Source organism: Agelaius tricolor, unplaced genomic scaffold, assembly GCF_023055355.1.
Source record: "Agelaius tricolor isolate 1412-34295 unplaced genomic scaffold, bAgeTri1.0.p SCAF_5, whole genome shotgun sequence".
NCBI classification, from domain to species: Eukaryota; Metazoa; Chordata; class Aves; order Passeriformes; family Icteridae; genus Agelaius; species Agelaius tricolor.
In genome coordinates, this window is record NW_027269265.1 from 40,544,745 (window position 1) to 40,564,280 (window position 19,536).

General features: G+C 49.0%; 1 protein-coding gene across 5 annotated transcripts in view; it reads left to right on the top strand.

Moving 5' to 3' along the window:
* The first annotated feature begins 2,704 nt into the window (after positions 1-2,704).
* The window catches only part of TP53I11 (tumor protein p53 inducible protein 11), a 24,782-nt gene continuing 7,950 nt past the window's right edge, over positions 2,705-19,536 (top strand). The window contains exon 1 of one of the 5 annotated variants that reach the window (XM_071427571.1): positions 2,705-2,834. The gene's annotated coding sequence lies outside the window, so the exon portion shown is untranslated. Of the gene's footprint in view, positions 2,835-2,943; positions 3,102-3,317; positions 3,342-3,474; positions 3,604-16,492; positions 16,825-19,536 lie in introns of those variants that run through there. The other 4 variants (XM_071427569.1, XM_071427573.1, XM_071427572.1 and 1 more) reach the window with 4 other exon arrangements.

A 19,536-nucleotide genomic window follows, 5' to 3' on the forward strand; every position in this document is an offset into this window, starting at 1 on the left:
AGCACATTTCAGACGCATCGTGTTTAACAAACTGTCCTATTTGGAGATGCAGAATGCAGGCTGGTGTTTCTCCAGCCCAGGACTATGAAAAACAGGGCTCTGCCGTGCCTTTGATCTACACAAAAGGCTTTCTCCCCCGCAGCGAAGGAGGCTGCTAGACCCTTCTCCTTTATAGATGCTCCTCCAGCAGATATTCATGAGCACTGCTTGGGAGGGACTCTGGACCAACCTCTCCCTTCCCCACTGCTGCCTGGGGCCCCTGAGCCCCCATCTCTCTGTGTCCCACTCTCTGTTAGTCACTGTCTCTGTCCATGGACTCTTATCAAGCGCAGGACATTCCTTAATGATAGTTCACAAATTTTTCCTTTACTTTTTTTTTCCCTTTCGTTCAAACACCAGGCTCTGGCTGGATTGTGTGGGATCCAGGGGCAGGTGCAGCCCTCTCCTTGTTCCCCTCTCCACTCTGGTTTGCTTCTTCCCCCCGGTCCTGCTTGGAGCTGGTTTTCCATCCTTGCCTCTCTCCTGCCTGATTAAGTGCCTCAGCCGAAGCTCCTGGGGCACAGCGAGCTGGTGACTCTGAGCCACTTGATTTCCTTGGTCCTGCAGAGCAAGGCTGCACGTCAATGTCAGCCCCAGGCCACTGGTGCCTGCTAGAGCCGCTTCAGCGAGGCTTTGATTGCGCACTTACTAAAGCTGCTGGGAGGGAAACCAAAGCCTGCCTGGGCCCGTGTAACCCAGCAGCGTGGCGCAGGTGAAAGCTCCCGCAGACCAGCTGCTGCCTTTTGTACATCTTCTCACAAGTGCCTCCTTGCCTCCTGCTGCAGAGAGCTGCTGACCCCCCTGTGAGCTGTGCTGCACCCCACGCCCGCCTGCAAGGAGTCAGGAGAAATCTGCCTGCACCCATCCATCTGCTTGTTGCTGGGGAAGCCAGGAAAAAAATGTGCCTGAAAGTCTGAGGTTACTTATCAAATGCGGTCACACAGACCAGGGTTAATGCTGTGACGATCTGCTCTGAGCAAACAGCATCAAAGAGAGAGGAGAGAGGGGCAGAGCTGAGAGCACATCCTGTGGCAGTTGTCTTGCCATTGAAACACCCAGCAGGGAGGACAAAGGCTTGACCAGGCTTCTGAATTAATAAAAGGTGGGTGGGTGGGTGATCTAGGCAGCCTCAAACAATGCAGTTGCTGCAGAAGGCCTCTGGCTCTTGTTTATGAATTCAAATCTTGGCGGAGGGTAATATTTTCAAAAGCACATTTATACGTGCCAGAAATAACCCCATAGCTCCTTGTGACATCAGATGACACAATTGTTTGAGTGACGAACATTGAAAATAAATGTTTACTACTTCTGAAACTCTTACCCTGATGCAGCAGCCTGAGCTATCCTCGGAAAACTGCTCATTACTTCTTCGAATCAATTTTGAGAGATCTCTTTGAATGCAAATTTCTCTTTAAAAAAAGCCAGCATGACATATTTTGACTTTCCTTGTTTGACAATATCATAGTTATTTCATCTCAATAATGTAAAATGTGATTGTTTCGGCTGTGCCTTCCCATTTTGTTCTGTGTGCTTTTGTATTTCATTATCATATTTCAATGCCACAAAGCCCAGATGGAGTATGTACAATATTTCATCTCTTTTACATGTTCTGGCACAATCACACTGAAAATTTTGAACTTTATCACAGTAAAATGTTTGGCTAGCTCCAAGGGAGAATTGAAGTTGTTTTGGAACTTGGATTAAAAAAAATAATTTAAAAAAAAATCAGCATTTTCCCCCGTTATGCAGCAAAACCAGCTACTGAAATGTCAGATATTCCCTCTGAAGAAATGTTCTGTTTCCCAAGGATTTATTTCTTGGCCTCTGTGAAATGGTACATTTCAGTCCAGTTCCCAGTGGATGAGCCTTCAGTTTCTCAAAGGACGCCCTTGTGTTTGCGATGACCTCATCACGTTGTATGTTTGAGGATGCGGTTCTCCATTAGGGTTTATCCATGGGGTTAAAGAGAGTTCAAAGGTTCCCACGCAATCCCACTCTCTGTACCTCCCTCTCCCTTTCCCTCATACGGGCATCGTCCTCCTCTGTACCTTGAAACTGGACCCGTGAAACACACCAGAAACCTCCCTTGAAAAAAGGGGTTGCATCAGGATAGGGACAGAGCTGCCGCCATTTCCTTTGCCACCCCCCTGTGTCTAATAGCCCCTGCTGATGCCCTTTACCATGCTGTCATTCTCTCTCGTTACAATCTTAGCTGCTCTGGGACAACTGCAACATTAGAATGCCGGCACGCCCGACTTGGTCTCCGAGCATCCTCCCAGAGGGACCCGGTTATATGAGGCTCGCCCCAGAGCAGGCACGGGCCAGGCTGGCTGTGGGAGCTGGCCCTGCAAGTCTCTCTGCAGCCAGGCTCTTCCCCTGTTACGCTGCACCTGGAAAAACTATGCGTGTTCCCCTGCGCCCACGTTTATTCCTTTTTGCCTTTCTCAGGGAATCGTAAAGCAGTCCTCGAAACCACGCGGCCGTGACCAGCACGATCGAGGCCCCACTTGTACCGCAGAGAAGGACCGGGACAGTGCCGCTGCCGACCCTCGGTAGCTCCAACCCGTCGGACATGAAGCGGTGTGACCCCCTCCGGCAGCTCCCCGACGGGCCGGGTGGGACAGGAGCCTTTTGTTTCTCCCATGGGATTTTTTCCATGAATGCCCCCGCCCCTCCTTCCCCCGCAGGAACCCGGCCCCGGACGCCGCTCTTTGTTCCCACGCGTCAAGATGCGGTCACAGGTGGCCCACGCGTAACCTGCACAGAAGGCACACGGGACCCAGCGCAGCCCGCAGGTAACGCAGCGCTCCTGCGCGGGGCCGGCCCGGGCCGGGCGGCGAGGCCACCCCGTCGGGCGGTGGCGGTGGCGGGTCCCGCCCGCCGTGGGCCGGCGCGGGCGGGGCGGGCGGGCGCGGTAAAGGCGGCGCCGCGCGGGGGCCGGGCTCAGTCTGGCCGCCTGCGGGCTGCGCGGCGCCGCGGCCGCCCCCGGACCGCTCTGCCCATGGGGCAGCAGAGCCGAGCCCTCGGGACTGTCCCCCGCCGCCGGGACCTGCGCTAGGGCGGTGAGTGCTGTGCGCGTCCCCCCGCGCCGCGGACTTTCCCCGCCGCCCCTCGGGGTCCCGGGGAACGGGAGCGCGGACGCCGCTGCTGCGCCCCGCGGGAGCCCGGTGCTGGCAGCCGGCCCCGCTTCCCCTCGCAGTCAGCAGGGACGGGGGAGGGATGGATGGACCGACGGACGGACAGGGGCTTAAGGAGAGGAATCAGCCCTTGTGCTGGCTGCGATGGGACCGTGCCCGATCCGGGTAGGATGGGTGGAGGAGGAGGTGGTGGAGCGTTGTATCCTGGTGGGAGGGTGGCAGGTTGCTCCGAGCGTTGGAGGGACAGCAGCCGTGCCGAGGTGACGCGCAGGCGGTCCCTTGGCTTTGTGACGAGGGCTTTCCCCTGGCTGTTACTCGACTCAGAGGCAGGGGTCCGATGTCACTTCTTTCCTGGAAGTGCTCCGTTCCTTTCCGCCCATTCGGGAAGCGTCACCGGAGAACCACGGTCCCCAGATGAGTACTTCAGGTGCCTGAAAGGGGAGGCTGAGTCCTGGCTAGGGGGTCAGCCTCGGTGGCTGAGCGTGGGGTGGGATGAGGGAAGGTAGCACAGCTGTGCTCCCCGTGGGATGCAATCCCGTGGGTGTGCTCGGGAGCCCTGGCCGCAAGGAGGGCATGGCCATGGTGGACGGCGAGCTGCTTGGGGGGGATGGAGGGAGAGGGGCAGGGGGCGGGAGCCACGATGCGGGAGGGAGCCGGGACAGACCCCCGGCCATCACAGAGGGGAAGGTGAGGAAAGCCAGTTCTCAGCGGGCTATGCATCCCCGCCAGAGCTTGCACATTCCTGCGTGCTGAGTGGTCTGCAATGCCTCTTACAGGGTCTGGCTGTCCCATCTGGGCAGCTTTGTCTAGAGCAGCAGCTATTAGGCTTCTCTGTTGAGTTCAGTTCCGACTGAGTAAACCAGGCTGAACAAGAAGCAGCGCCTTATTCAGCACCTGCTCCTTGCCCTGCCTCAGCGCTGCTTGGAGTTGGAGTTCAGTGAGCCTTTTTCTTACCTGAGCAAGGAACCTGACCCTCTTGCAGCTGCCTGAGAATCAGGGCTGCTAATGATTAAATTGGTACCATTTAATCCCCTCAGTCTGCAAAGGCTGGGAGTTACAAATGCCAGCAGCAACCAAAGCCTTGTTGACATTAGGGTACCACTAGCACAGCTAGCCATGAGAAACTACAGAGTGTGCAAGAGCACTGGCTATTCTGGACTTGGCATAAATAACTTGTTCAGTAACTCTGTCTGCAGTAGAGCAGTCTGCTGAATAAGGGCATTCAGGGCCTGTGGATGAGGAAAGTGATTTTTAAACAAATAAATAGTAGTTACAGTTCAAGCAGGGGAGTCTGCCCAGGGAGGAAATCTCCTAAGAAAGGTTTTGGCAAAACCCCAAAATAAACAAGGTCTTAAGACTCAGCATGAAAGCACCTCAACTAGCCCTAGCCTTGTCTCAACTAGTTTGCATAAATATGCACCTGATGAGTGCACAGCAGAGTGTGAGGGACACCATGAACCTGTGGTGTCCTGGTGCTCTCAGCAGTGAGGGGCTGGATACTGATGGCAGCTGAGAAAAGGGGGCACTTGGTTGCTTTAGTATATGTGTGTTCTTGTTCTTCAACTGCAGAGCAGAGCAAGGTGAAGGGAGGTCTCCCATGGGTAGGTGGTTGTCCCAGCCAGGAGGCTGAGAAGGTGAGCTCTGCTCTACAGCCTCAAGAGAAGTTGGTCCTTTCTGCTTGTGGGCCTGTAGTTTTTATTGTAGTGGTTTTATTGTTAAGATATGAACAGAAGAGCATCTCCAAAGATGCACAGCAAGGTGAGGCTTAGGGTGGCCATTGATCTCTTGGAGAACAAGCCACAGACATGCCCTCCCCTGAGGTTTTCAGTCCGTTTGGAGCTGCTTGGAAGCTGGGGTGTGATCCAAAGGGAAATGTTTTCCTATTGTTCTCATTGAGCATTGAGTGCTGAAGCGTGCAAAATGCCAGGAGTACATCTGCAGCTGGCGTTCACTGGTCCTGCAGCTCTCTGAAGGTCACCATGTTGAATAGTCGGGGCTGGGAGGGATGGTACCACAGGCTTGTTACAAATATCACTTTGAGCTGTTTGGATCATGAAATGTTCTGTGCGAAGTGTGTGCTTGGTCCTCGCCCAGTAAGCCCCCAAATTTCTGGTGAAAACTGCTAAATGGCATTAGAACACAAAGTGTACGTCCCTCTGACGCAGGCAGGACTGGCTGCCTTCCCACCGGGCTGCCCAGGAGGCTGCGTGTTGACCTGGGTGGAGCTGTGCATGAGGTGGGGGTGTCTGTCTTCTTAGTGCTACGTTTTTGGCTACAAGCTTTCCCTTGGCACAGGATAAAAGCACACGTGAACCAGAAAGATGTTGAGATTGTTTATGTTTGACTTCTGGCCTGGTGCCAGAGGGAACGGCTTGGTGACCTTGGCACTATTGGGACATTATTTATAGAACGTAGATCTTCTGGGTTTTGTATTTTTGATGTAGGAATGTGAAAATAAGTCTTGGGAGGAAAAGACTCAATGCTGGCCACAAAATACATTTGGATTTTTTCCAGAGCAGGAAAAATAACACTTAAGAGGCGACCAGGTGTTCCCTGTTCGCATTGCTTTCTGCCTTCCCTTGGAAAATATGGGTTTGGTGCTGTCCTGGAGATCACAGGCGAGCATGAGTTCACTCCATGTTCGAAAAGTTCTTGCTCAAGATGCTAAAAGATGTTAAAAAAGAAATCCAGCTATAACCAAAGACACTCTTGAGAGTTTACAAATGATAAATGACTCTCTGGCCTTCTTGGTCTTCTTCTGTTAGTGAAGTTGTGTTATCTGCAAGGTTTAGTGCATCTCCATGTGTTTCAGTGCCCATCTGTGGTGCTGGTTAGTGTGGCTGACCCTGGATGACAGATGGACAAGAAGAGGCTTGGATGTGCACAGGGTTTTACTGGAAGGCCCACCACACAGTGCTGGCCCCACAGCTCTGCCTCCCAGGCCTCTGGTGAAACCCCAGTAGCAAACTTTCCTTCTGGGTTTCACAATATGCATAAGTCTCTCATCCTCATTCTGAGCAGTGCGTATATGCTCCAATTACCTAAATCTGTAAATGTCTTTCTATCCCTCTGTATGCAAAGTAAGAACTTTTTGAGCATATTTGTGCTCTGGTTTTGATGGTGAAGCCCTTGCCTAGGCTGTACCTGACTCATTTATATCAGACTTTGTTTGGACCCTTACCCAGATCATCTTACAGGGCAAAATCAAGGACCAGAGTCTGTAAGAAAGCTCTGCTGCAGATTTATACTGACTGCTGCTCTCATTTTAGGGAGGAGAGATCCATCACCACAACAGGGAAATTATCAAAACCATTGTAGTTGGGTCTAGTGCTGAAGGTTGAGCAGCTTCTGCTGATGTTGGTGGTCAGGAACCATGTGCTCACTTTCTGAACCTAAGGGGCCAAAATCAGAAGCCTAAGCATAGGGACTGGTAGCTGGCTCCATTGATGCAGAGTTTCCTAGATGTTTTTGTTAGGGATTTGGATTAACATAATTTAAGTCAGAGGCACAGAGGAGAGCATGGGGAGAAAAGCAGTTAGGAATAAATCCGCGGTTCACTAGTCCGGTCTCCTGAGGAGTGGCATTATAGGATAAGTTGGTGTAGTGGGAGATGCACACAGGGGAGTGTCAGATAACACTGGCCACCTAATTATTTATTTGAAGGGGTTCTGTATTTTAGAGGGAGATTAGTGTGCAGTCCCCTCTGCAGCTGCCTGCTGCCGCAAACCAGAGAGGGAGGAATCCCTCCTTTTGGTACTAAAATTAGGCAGCAGCACTTTGACTGCATGGCCCAGAGGGGCAGGTGCAGGCAGAGCAGCACACAAAGGCTTGCAACCCTCTTGTTTTTAGCTGTATCCTGCCTGGGTTGAGAAAGTAAACAGTTTGAGTCTGTGTCAGCAGCCAAAAAAAGAGACCTGCAGAGAAAACCCACAAGTCTTCAGGAAACTTCATGGGTGACTCAGATGGTGTTTTTGTCTGAGTACCTGTTCATTCAGTAACCCACGATGGCAGCACAAGCACTTTTTGTGGTGGCGCCGCCTTCTGAGTGAAACAGAAACCTCTGGTGTCGGATGCTTGTGGTCCTATAAAGACTTGAGAAGCTCTTTCAGCCAACAGATGTTGTTCCAGGAATTCCACTGCTGAGCCCTAAGATAATCCCAGCCCTTGTTGGTTGCTGCAGTTTCTTTCTGGGCTTCCAGCTAGGGCTGCTGCAGATGGAGATGGATGTGACAAAGAGCAGGCAGATTCCCACGGACATCTGTGCTTCCAATCCTTCCTGACAGCCAAGAAGGTGCCTTTAGTTCAGCCTTCCTGGCTGTCTGGTCCTGCCTTGCTGTGCATGGCATGCACCCAGCCAGGCAGCAGCCTCACTAGTGCCCCATACTGTGTAGCTGCAAAGCTGTGAGAGATGAGTGGGCAATGCTGGAGCACAGCCTGGGTGCAGACACTCTGCCATGTTTTATGGAGTTCTCAGGAAGGACTGTGTTGTGGAAATGGAGGACTGTATTGCCAGTCTTAGGCAGAGCTCCAGGAAGCAGGCTATTTTCTGAAGAAATAAGATATCTTAAAGGTCCATGGTTTTAAGTCCCTCTTAGTCTTTCTGTTGGACATTTAATTTTAGCTGCCTGGCATGCCATTCACGGTAGATGTTTGGTGTATTCCAAGTTTGGTGTATTCCAAGTATATATTTGGTATAAACATGAGCTGCCTCCTTGTAGAGGGAGAGGGAAATTCAAAAACCACAATACTGAATCCAGGGGAGTTGGGTGGCATTGGCTTTTCCCCAACATTTTCTTTGTGGCCTAGGAAGAAAAGTTTATGTAGAAGCTGCTCAATACCAATAAAGATCATCCAAGCATTACTCCACAGAAAGCAGAAATCTACCAGGAGTCAAAGGTTGCACTGAACAGGACCAAAGAATTTAGACCATCGGTCTGTGTTTTCTCAGGTTGTTTTCATGGTAAAGTGAGAGTAAAATTTAGCTGACTTTGATATCAGCATTGCTGGTGGAGTCTCTGTAAGTGCTAACCAGAGATCTGGTGTGCTTCTGAACAGCAGGCACCTATGGTGCATCCTTCCACCCTCCTGCCCTACTGCTCTGCCCAGTGCAGCCGTTTTCTCCTTGGGGTGTTCTTGCCTTGTCTGCTGGCAAAAACCCATCGGGAATTCTTCCAATCCCTTCCATGAACTGTGACAACATCCACTGTGTAAATCTCTGGACAAGCAGGATGCATTGAGAGTTGATGGATGGAGAAATAATAAAGCAGTTGAGCTTATCCCCTCCAGCCAATTTATTCCCTGCATCACATCACCATGCAAACCAAGTGCCTGTCATTAGTCAAAGGACATGGGGGAGAAGAGGCCTACCTGAAACCCTCAGAGCCCTGGCTGCATGGAAATGACATTACAAGGGAAGGTGTTGACTAAAACCTGACACTTCTATGTCATGAGCTCTTCTAAGCAGGATCTGTGCTGTATGTTTGTAGACAGATGTATATAAACACAAGCACAGTAGCAAGGCACCGTGTGTGTATACACACACACGCACAGAGTCCTGATGGATGATCCTGATATTACTGGAACTTGTTGTACCCAAGTGTCTGAGACTTAAACCACCTTTGATAGTAGAGATGAGACATCTGGCAATGCTGTGTTTTCCATGGTTACTTGAGACCTTGATTTGTCAGCACTGATGCTGCTATCATTTGGCTGCCTGAATCTCTCTGTTGCCTCCTTGTCCCTGGGGGTAGAGGAATCAAACAAAAGTAAGGAGAAGAAGTAGTCAGTACTACCTTTAACATTTTTTTCCTAAGACTTCTCTTGCATGTGCCAGGCAAGATGGAGAGAGCTCCTGCAGGACCTCTCAGTTCTCAAGATATCCTTTGTCACCCCGGCTGTTCATGCCACATACTGGTGTCCACCCCTTTGCCTCCTCTCTGCTATGGAAAGAGACATCTTGCTTTAGTTCCTTGGGCTGATGTGGGTCCTTTGTGGCTGTGACTATAGGACATAGCATCTCCATACCTCTTCTGGCATGTTGTTGTCCAGCTTTTTCATAATCCCAAAGTGTGGCTCCATGCTGTAAGATGGGCAAAAATCATACAGGGTTTGCCTAGGATCAGGAAGTGAAAAGTTCTCTGCAAGGATCTTGATCTTGTCCATCCATATAAAAGCAATCAAAAGTTAGTCATGCTCATCATCCAGACTCCTCCTGTGGTATATGGAAAGAGGTGAACCATTGCAGGGGATAATGCATCTTGTCCTAGAATGGGCACCTCTGGGGGTTGGCTCACCCTGCCTATTTCCGAGGGAGCCTAAAAGACGAGATGTACAGATTCAGGTTATAGTTGATGCTTCCAAACTTCATTCTCTCCACCCATGAAGTGCTTTTACTCTGGGCTGGGGGCAGATTGACTTTGTGTGTGCTCTTCACAGTACACATACACCGGTCTTTTGCGGAAGCTGGAGAACCTGTCATGCATTGGAGACATTGTCTCTTTCAATCTCCTTTATATGAGTTCTTTTTTCTGATGAAAGCTTTCTAAAGGGTACTTGTGTGCTGAATAGCCATTGTTGATAATGCACGATATGAAATCTGAAAGGAGGGCTCAGATTAAATGTCACGCACTTCACAGTCGGGGAATTCAAAGAGCCTTGTTGATCTGTGCATAATTGGGGGCTTGACAGCTCATGCATAAACAAACACGTGCACATCCACATACATGGCTGCATGCAGTTTTCCCCTGACTCAGCAGCACATAAAAGCAAAGTCGGGTGGGTGAGTTCCAGAGGGGTGGGTGCTATGTTCCTAGGGAAAGCCTTTGAGTTCTTCAAGCCTCTGACTTGAGAACCACACTGGCAAATAAAGTCACTTGTTGTTAGTGTGGTGGGCTTCCTTCCGCCTTCCTCCCCTGTGCAGCTCTCTGCTGAGCTGTGGCTGCTTTGATTTTCTGCATCTGTGTTTAATGTGACCACGAGAACCTTCTGAGAGTTTCTGGTGTGCGTAAAGGCAATATCTATGTGACGTTCACCCCAAGCTTTCCACAGTGCTTTCTCCCACCAGCAGTGAATGAAGACAGAAAGAAAAAATCAATTTCATGCTAAGCTGGTTGTTAGTCAGGCCAGGAAGGGCATTTCTGCTTCTGACATGTTCTGACATGAACCAAGTGCGACTCAGGAGTCCACAGTGCAGGCTGAGGTGTCACGACCCGGCACTGGTGGGGTACAGTGGCTGGGCTGTTGTTTGTAAGATGTCTCACCTGCTGCACGTAAGCTGTATGATCTGTGGTAGATTTACTTTTCATATGCATCTGGGAAAACTAAGCTCTCAGAGGTTTAATGACCCAGTCTGGATTTTTATGGAAGGAGCAGCAGTACTACCAAACCTATAATCTAATAGTTTGGCTTTCAGGTTTCCTATTCTGCATGCTGTGCTGTAGTTCTGTTCCTAAAAACAGCTGGTTTCACTTTCAAGTGCCTCATTGCAGGAGAGGGGGATACTCGTGGCTCCTCCTCGTTCTGAGGGATGCTGTGGAACAGTGCTCCACAGAGGTGTCCCTGTGCACCATGTGTTCCCCCTCTAGTGGGTTGCTAGAAGTTTCTTTCAAGTTGTTTCACCACCAACTTGTGAATTAGCAGAGCTTGTGCTAGCTCTGGCAGCAGCTATTTAGAAGTTTTCCTCTTCTAAATCTGTCCTCCTAGCTCCTGTTTGCCCAACATGGGGAATTTTGCATCTGACATTTTTAGCAGTAACCTGTTGCTATAGAAACTGCTAAGGTGTCAGAGGGAGATTTTTGCCAAGTTGGGATGGGCTATCAAGTAGTTGAAGTATGTGTTTTGTTGGGAGGCCTTCTTCATCATGTTTTTGCTAAGCAACTCCCTGAGCCTGTCTGCATGTCTGGGTTTATTTAATGTCTAAGGAGCCATGAGGGAGCAATAAACCCAGAGTTCTAATTGTGTATAAATGAACAGGAAATGTTGGCAAATTATTAGGGGAGATGTGAGAAGGTGTTCCCAAGCTGCAGTGATGGGTCCGAGTGGTGTGTGGGTGGTAGTCCAAGGCTGAGAGGTCACAGGTGGTATCAGTCTTCAGGGCAGTAAATGGTTGACCTAGAAGCAGGAGTTGAGACTCCAGATGACATCTCCCAGGAAGGAGTCTGGCACAAGCTGCTCCTCTCACCCTTGAGACCAAAATACAGGTGAACGCCAACATACATGGTTGGTCTGGTGGTCTGAATTCTCTTTACTAATCAGTCAAGAGATCATGCAGTGGGACCCAAAATAAGTGCACACAAATCAACTCATGTCTCTGATTTGTGTGTGTATATATAATATATATTTATATACGTACCTTCATGTACAAATACATATATATATATATATATATATATGTACATTTATTTTTGCTTTATTAATATATAACATTGTTTATAAATTAAATGTATTTATATAAATAGTAAACCTTTATTATTTTATCTAGGATGAAGATGTAACCATGTGTATGGGAAATGCTCTATAACAGGGTTGTTAGTTGCTTGGGCCATTTCATATCAGGCTGGATCTACAGAACTTCTGTGTCATGGAAGGAAACTTTATTGCTTGTACAATGAGAGGTGTGAGTCCTATGAGTGCCTATGTGCCTGGGACTCAAGAAATATCCTGGCTAGACCAAAAGGCAATCTTCCTGATTAATGCAAATTTATTCGTCTGCCCTTTTTCCTCCCTATTGTGTTTGCCTAGACTGCACATCTGGTCATATCATGACAGACTATGGAGATGAGAAACTCTTTGTTTTCTACACAAATGGAATAAAATAATCTGATGCTGTTGGGCTGTCCTGCAGGAGTTGTTCTCAGGCTGGGGCTGCAAATTGGTCCATGAAACTGGTTGGGAATCTGCTTTTGCGGTTCTGGAGCGGAACAGGCTAATTTCATCTTCCATTTCATGGTTGTAGACATGTTGAGAGTGAATAAATCACAGTGGTTGCATTGTGCTGAGTAAGTCCCAGGACTGCAGATAGAGAACTAATGTTGCTGGAGGTGTAGATTATTGTCTTTGGGGAGGGAATTCATCGAAAATGGCTTTGAAATCACTATTTCAGTGACAGTATACAGATGGATGTTGTGCCTGTATGTGGCTCAGAGAACTTAATGTCCCAAATTATAGTTTCTTAACAATTTTCTTTTGTGTTCTGGAAAAGGACAGAGGTGCAGGGAATTGTTGAGAATAAAGAGCATTGGCTTCCCAGAGCATTTATGAAAGTCTCTTGTCAGGTGCTTGGGGACACAGTAGAAAGAAAATTTGGGGACGTCTGAGGTTGTCAGGAAAAGAAGTGCCAAGAAGCTCCATGTTAGTGTGAAGGTTCAGTGTCCAGCAGTGTTGTGGATAGGCACTGTATGTATGGACTCCTCCCTGCTCCTCCCAGGGTCTTTCCATAGAGTTCCTTTGAGCCTCTGCTATACCTCAGGTGCAAGGCAGAGGAGATGAAATGCAATTGCATCGTAGTTCCTGTAAAACTGGCTTGTATTACCCTGTTTGGTGGAAGGGCTTTCCTAGCTTTTTAAGCTGCTCTTTTTCAGTAGGAAGGGTTGATTTACTTGGGTGGGTTGGTTTTTTTTGTGTGTGTTTCTGTGTGTGTGCATATGGGTTTTATTTTTCCTTCTAATGTTTCCCTGTAGAAATCGTCTGCAGGACAGATGGCCTCTTAAGCTTCTGGGGCTGTCTCTCACAAACACCTGTCTAAGGCAGCTGGGAATCAAAGAGGAATTCTCCTCTTTTAATGCCTTTAAAGAAAAACAGTACCCGATCCTAGTATGTCCTACTTCCCTATCTCTCTCTCCATCCTCCCAGCTTCCTGGGAAACTTAACTGCTTGGTTGTGGCCATCTGTTGAGACAGCAAGGGGCTGGGTGGGGAGGTGGCAGCCAGAGCCTTTGGGGAGAGCTAGGGCAGCTTTGAGGTGATGGATTGCTGTGGCTGGCTGGGCTGAGAGCCTCGGTGGCAGAGAGAAGATGATGCAGGGGGTGGACTTTTATGTAAGTAACACAGATGAGAGCTGCTGAAGCAGCTGTTGTACACCGTTGTGCTTGTACCTTACATCCTTTGTATTTGCAGCCAAAACACACCTCAGCAGCCAGGGATGGGCTGCTTGAGGAGGCAGGGTGGCGTGGCCAGGCTTGCACATGCGGTGTGAGTGCACGTGTGTGGTAGCTGAAGGGTGAAATCTGTTTGTCCCCCGTGGCAGCGGCCCCCTGAGCCCATACAGAGGGGCCATGGTGGGGCCAGGTGTCCAGCTGGGCACCCATGGGGAGCCCAAGCACATGCAGCATGTCACAGGCTGCCCTGCCAGCTGCTGTGAGAGGCAGACAAGCATTTCTCCCCTGAGGTGCTGCACAGGCTTGCACAGAGGGGTCAGTGAGTTGCTGCAGGTGGTGCTTGGCAGGCCAGCAGGAGAGAGGTTGCTGTGTTTAATTATAGCTCCCATCTGAGAAACTAGTAGAGCAACAGAGCTTTTTTATCCTGTTCTGGGGGAACTGAGCACTTTACAGGTTTTGATTGCTGTATAACACATCCTGCAACACAGACAGAAACTTTCCTGTGCTCTCTGCAAAAGGAAATTTGAAACCTATGGGCAATAAAATCCCGGAGATGGGCTGTACCTCCCCGATGCTGTGGGATATAGCCAACAGTGGTTCTTCTTGGGGCAGGATGTTTGTACAGCCCCAGGGAGCTTGGGGGCAGGAGCTGCTGCACCCAGGGGCTGCAGAGGAACAGTGTGCAGGAGGGTGCAGGGGCTGAGCCTGCTTGGGCTAAAGCAACCCTGAAGCAGACAGAGGAGAGGATGCATGGAAAAGGCTGAGCAGACTTTGGATGTCCTTTTTTGCATGAAGTGGTGACTGAGTAAACAATGCAAGTTAACTCTTTCTTCCCCAGCAGGCTGCAGAGGACTCCTTGTCCCCTGTTGAGGGGTGATGCTGGCCGTATCCATTAGGTCTGAGGTTGCCAGAGCTGCTGTAGGCACTGGGTGCCACTGCCTTGCAAGTGGAGGCTTCATGGTCACAGGCAGCTCTGCACCTCTCACAAACAGCTTTGGAAAGCCCATCCAATGGTGTCTGGCCATGAGATGTGGTCAGCCTGAAGGGTGAGCTTTAGATGGGCCTGAGGCTCTTGGTGCATTGCAGATGGTTTGGGAGATGGTCTGGAGGCACCAGTAAAGATGGAAGCACTAGTAAAGATGGAGGCACCAGTAAAGATGTCCTTTGACCTAAGGATCTTGCTTTGCATTTTCATAATTTAGGGGCAGGGAATCTACTGCCCAGGCTTGTAGGTATTCCCTAGGGATGACAGTCTCCCTGTGCCTTTTAGAGTTGCTTGAGGAAGCAGCTCCCTGTGCCTTTTAGAGTTGTTTGAGGGGCTGTGGCAGGGCTGGGGATGAGCCTCTGTCAAGACATGCTTCCTGCTGGTATTGCAAAGAGCCTTCTGTGCTGAAAGGGCTGGTGTTTATGTAGGAACAGAGTCCTGTGCACCTGGCTTGTTACAGGTGAGAAATCTGAAGTCTCCGTGTTGCTTAGGGGGTACAGACTGTGCCAGACAGAGCAGGAGCAGCCGCTGTATTCTGCTGCTGTGGTGGCTGAGTGCTAATTGTTTTTACTGCCTGAGCATCAGGTTATTTTTGGCTTGATCAAGTTTAATTCCCAGCCGGCTGCTGGTAGGGAGGTTCTAATAGTCTAAATCTCCATGCTTGATAGAAATCTAGGCAGGGAGCTGGTTTGGTCACTGTGGGTTTGGGATGTGCAGTTGCAGAAATACAGGATGAAAATAGCTATATTTTGGTAATTACATGGGACATGGGGAGTTCTGGCTCAGGGTCTGCTGCACCACAGGCTTCCAGAGGAAACTCTTGCTAGGCCATTTAGATAGGATGCACAAAGATGTTTTGTGACTCTCAGGTGTGTTTTTGGGTTAGACATAGAGAATTTACCTCATGTCTCAGGATTTCAGAGTCCTGAAGTGTCTGAGGTTGTTTATGAACACGTTTTAAGAACATAAAAGTGAGCAGACTGAACCTTCATGTGTGGTGGGAAAAAAAGGAGTCTTGGGTCCCATGGGATTAGGCAACAGTGTAATGTTTGCAAGGACCAAGGTACTTGGTAGGTCTGTGGATCCTGTCCTTAATCCACCTGTGTTTCCACTGCCTCTCCTCTTTAATGTGAGCATGTGTTTGAGCCCAGGCTTTCTCAAAAGCTCTGTGGCTGATGAGGTACGGGGTCCAGAGTAGCTGCTGTGGACCTGGTACTGTCCTCAGCAGCAGAGACAGAACTGGCACAGCCTGGAGGAGCACCAGAAGAGCTGGACAAATCCATTACAGCTGCTGGGCCCTTGCAAGAGAAATGCTGTGGGTGTCAGCCCATTTGTGAGGGCCACTACAGCACAGTGACCATGGTGGATGCCCCTCTCATATGCACATATCCTTGTGCTGCTGCAGTGCTGGGGAACTCTCCTGGGCTCTGCTAGATTGCTCCCAGAGACCTCCAGTGTTGGAAAGCCTCTGCTTCCTACTTCGTATTAGTATTGGTTCTCAGCCTGTGCTCTGTAGAAGATGGCAAGGCAAGTGTAGGCATGGCAAGTGCCCTGTTGGGCTTGATATCCACATCCAGTGCAGACATCCACTGCACCTTCTTGGATAATTCTTAGGCATAACAAATCAAAGCAGACTCAAGATGTTGAGTTGTCTTGGACATACTCAGCTGGGAACTCTAAAACAGGAGAGCAAGAATCCTCTCCCTGGCCTGAACATGATAGAGCTGAACAAACTGTGTCCAACTAATATGTATAAACATTTCATTGTCCCAGCTTGGCTCTAGTTTCATACTCTCTTCCTCTGCCTGCAGATTGGAAGTGCCACCAAACCCTTGGAGTGAAAAGTTCTGTAGTGCCACCTCTTTAATTCAAGCACCACTGCTTTGTCAGGTAAAAGGCTGCACTGTGGATGACAGTGCCATCCAGCTTAGCAGTAGGCAGCATCCCTGCTCCCAGGGCCCTGGGGAGCCGTGTCCTCCCAGGGAGGCAGCTTCCACCCACGAGCAGTCAGGCTCTGGCTGGCAGAGCTGTAGGCAGTGAGCTCCGGGTGCTGCCGGGGCAGGGTCTGGCTCTGCGCTGCACGGTGGGCGCGCAGCCCTGGCTGCTGCAGCACCGTGGCGTGTGCAGTTGAGTCTCCTCTCTCCACGCTGCGGAGCTCGCCTCTCCAGACGCTGGGAGGGAAGAGCTGTGGAGGTGGGAGAGATTGAGCTATCGTTGGTGTGGCACCAGCGAGGTTTCTTTGCACCACTAAGCAGTAGCTATCAAAATTGAATGCAGTATGCTAAACAGCTGAGCAAGAGAGCTGACACTGAAAGGAGCCTGCAAGAAAGAGATCTAGGAAGAAAAAACCCTCCTTCAGCTGCACATATGCACTGCCCATCACAGAGAGCTGTGGCAGGGAGTAGAATTGCCTGTTTATGGTGGCTGATCTGCACAGTCCCTGGGATGCTTGGAAAAAGGATTAAGGAGGAGAGACTCGCAGGAGAAAGAGGAGGTGGAGGTTTCCTTTGCAAACTCACAGGCTAATAGAAACGATCCTCTAAACTGTCAGTGTGTCAGGATGCATTAATGTAAGTATAATGTTTCAAATCCTCAGCATCTTCTCTCTGAATGTCACTGAATTAGCACTAATTGCATTCATTAGCTCATTAGCCATTAATATTCAGCATCCGTTAGGCTGGCTCTGTCTCTGGCCTGGGGGTAATGAGATGTGGGACTGACTGCGGGGCTGTGCCTTAGCTGTGCTGTAGGAGTGTGGCTTTATGCACCAGATTGTTTTATTGGCATTTGTGTCTGGCCTGTGTTGTCCCGGCTCTTGGCCAGTGGCTTACCACAATTAGTGAAAACTCATAATGGGAGAGCAGTGTTAATGATGATGTGGATAAATTTCCACCAACTCCTGCCCCTGAAAGCAACTGGCGAGACAAATGATGAAGGCAAATTTGATCTTTTGGCCTTGAGCCAGTTGCTAAACTGCCTCTGTAATCACAAAGCTATTCAGTGCAGTCTTCATTGGTGAGTCATGGAGTCCTACCTTTCTTTGCTTCTTGCTCTCAGGAGAAATTGTCTATTCCTTTTCCTTCCTTTTCCTTCCTTTTCCTTCCTTTTCCTTCCTTTTCCTTCCTTTTCCTTCCTTTCCTTCCTTTTCCTTCCTTTTCCTTCCTTTTCCTTCCTTTTCCTTCCTTTTCCTTCCTTTTCCTTCCTTTTCTTCCTTTTCCTTCCTTTTCCTTCCTTTTCCTTCCTTTTCCTTCTTTTCCTTTCCTTTTCCTTCCTTTTCCTTCCTTTTCCCTTCCTTTTCCTTCCTTCCTTTCCTTCCTTTTCCTTCCTTTTCCTTCCTTTTCCTTCCTTTTCCTTCCTTTTCCTTCCTTTTTCCTTCCTTTTCCTTCCTTTTCCTTCCTTTTCCTTCCTTTTCCTTCCTTTTCCTTCCTTTTCCTTCCTTTTCCTTCCTTTCCTTCCTTTTCCTTCCTTTTCCTTCCTTTTCCTTCCTTTTCCTTCCTTTTCCTTCCTTTTCCTTCTTTTCCTTCCTTTTCCTCCTTTCCTTCCTTCCTTCCTTTTCCTTCCTTTTCCTTCCTTTCCTTCCTTTTCCTTCCTTTTCCTTCCTTTTCCTTCCTTTTCCTTCCTTTTCTTCCTTTTCCTTCCTTTTCCTTCCTTTTCCTTCCTTTCCTTCCTTTTCCTTCCTTTTCCTTCCTTTTCCTTCCTTTTCCTTCCTTTTTTTCCTTCCTTTTCCTTCCTTTTCCTTCCTTTTCCTTCTTTTCCTTCCTTTTCCTTCCTTTTCCTTCCTTTTCCTTCCTCTGGCATTTCTGACCATGAGGCCAGAGCAGGAGGTGTGGTCATCAAGCTTCCCCTAGCAAGAAACCAGGAAAGATCCAGAAGTACCAGGATGGCATGGCCAGCACACTCAGCGCCCCAAGTCCTATCAAGACCAGCAAGCCTCAGGTCTCTTATTCCTGAGGGAGCCAGTAGGATGCTCCTGCTTGGGCCCTCCCTAACTTCAGAGATGTGGGATGGCCTCAGAGTGAGAGAGTGGAGCATTCACCACAAGACTGTTGCTTCACAATTGGAATGGATGGCTTTGATCAGAAAATGCTGGGCTAGAAATACCACAGCAACATGTCTTCTCTGGTTTCAGCACTTCTGGTGGGAAACCACCTAGCATCCAACCTTGTTAGTCTGGGTCAGCCAGGAGCAGAAAAAAATTGCAAAAACTGTAGCTAGTTAAAGAGGTTGAGCTTTTCTTTTAGACACATCTCTCTGTCTTTGGCCTGGATTTTGTGTGCAGATTATCTAGATTTGATACACACAATTTATTGTGACAATTTAGGTTGGCAAACCCCAGACATGATAATCTTTCAAACTTTTCTACTGTCAGCTACCATTTGAGCTTCCTGCCTTGTGCTCAAAGGTAGGCCTCGAGTATACAGCTTCTACTTCCTGCTGTGGTGGTGTTTTCCACTGTTCCAATTCTGAAATATTTCTAGATCCTGACTACTGCATCTGCTCGTGCTGCCTTTCCAGGAACCTGGGCTTAGTTATTCAGTGGAATAAGAGCAAAAACCCACGACCAAAGAAGCCCTGCTACAATCCAAAAGAAGTACCTCCAAAGCACTGGGTAGCTCAACTGGCTCACTGAAAAGCACTTTGCCTGATCTGCTGAAAGGATCTTATTAAACCCTTGGTCATGGGCTCACTTTTGCACTATCCCAGCAAGACCTCTTAACTTTGCCTTAAAGAAAGAGTGACGTGGGCACTTGCAGACAGGACTGGCTGTTCTTGTCTGAACAACCACAGGGAAGGGTTTTCCTTTGAGAGGGAAATCCCTCGCAAGGCACTGGCACAACATTTGTATCGCACAGTGCCAAAATAATTGTACCTCGTTTTACTACTCTCCAAAGATTCGTGAAATATTTAGACATCAGCATAAATTGTCTCCTCCTGGGGCAGCTCTGGGAAGGCTCAGCTGGGGCATGAGCCCTACACTTGCTTGGGCAGGATTAGCTGTGCTTGGTGCCTGGGGGAAATTTCTGTGGGTCTCTGGAACGGCCAAGTGGCAAATGGAAAAAAGTGTTTGTGTTTAGCTGAGCCAAGATAAAAAGATGACAAATTGGAAGAAAAGGCTTTCTGAACTGAGGGTTTCCAGGGTTTTATGTTTGTGGGATGAGGCAGATTTCATGGGACTCAATACCTGTAGCTTTACAACACGTCAGGGCAGAAGTTATCTTTCCTCAAGTCTCGTTGTCTGTATTTACTTATCCCAGATAGTATTTGTCGTTTCAAATTTCCAT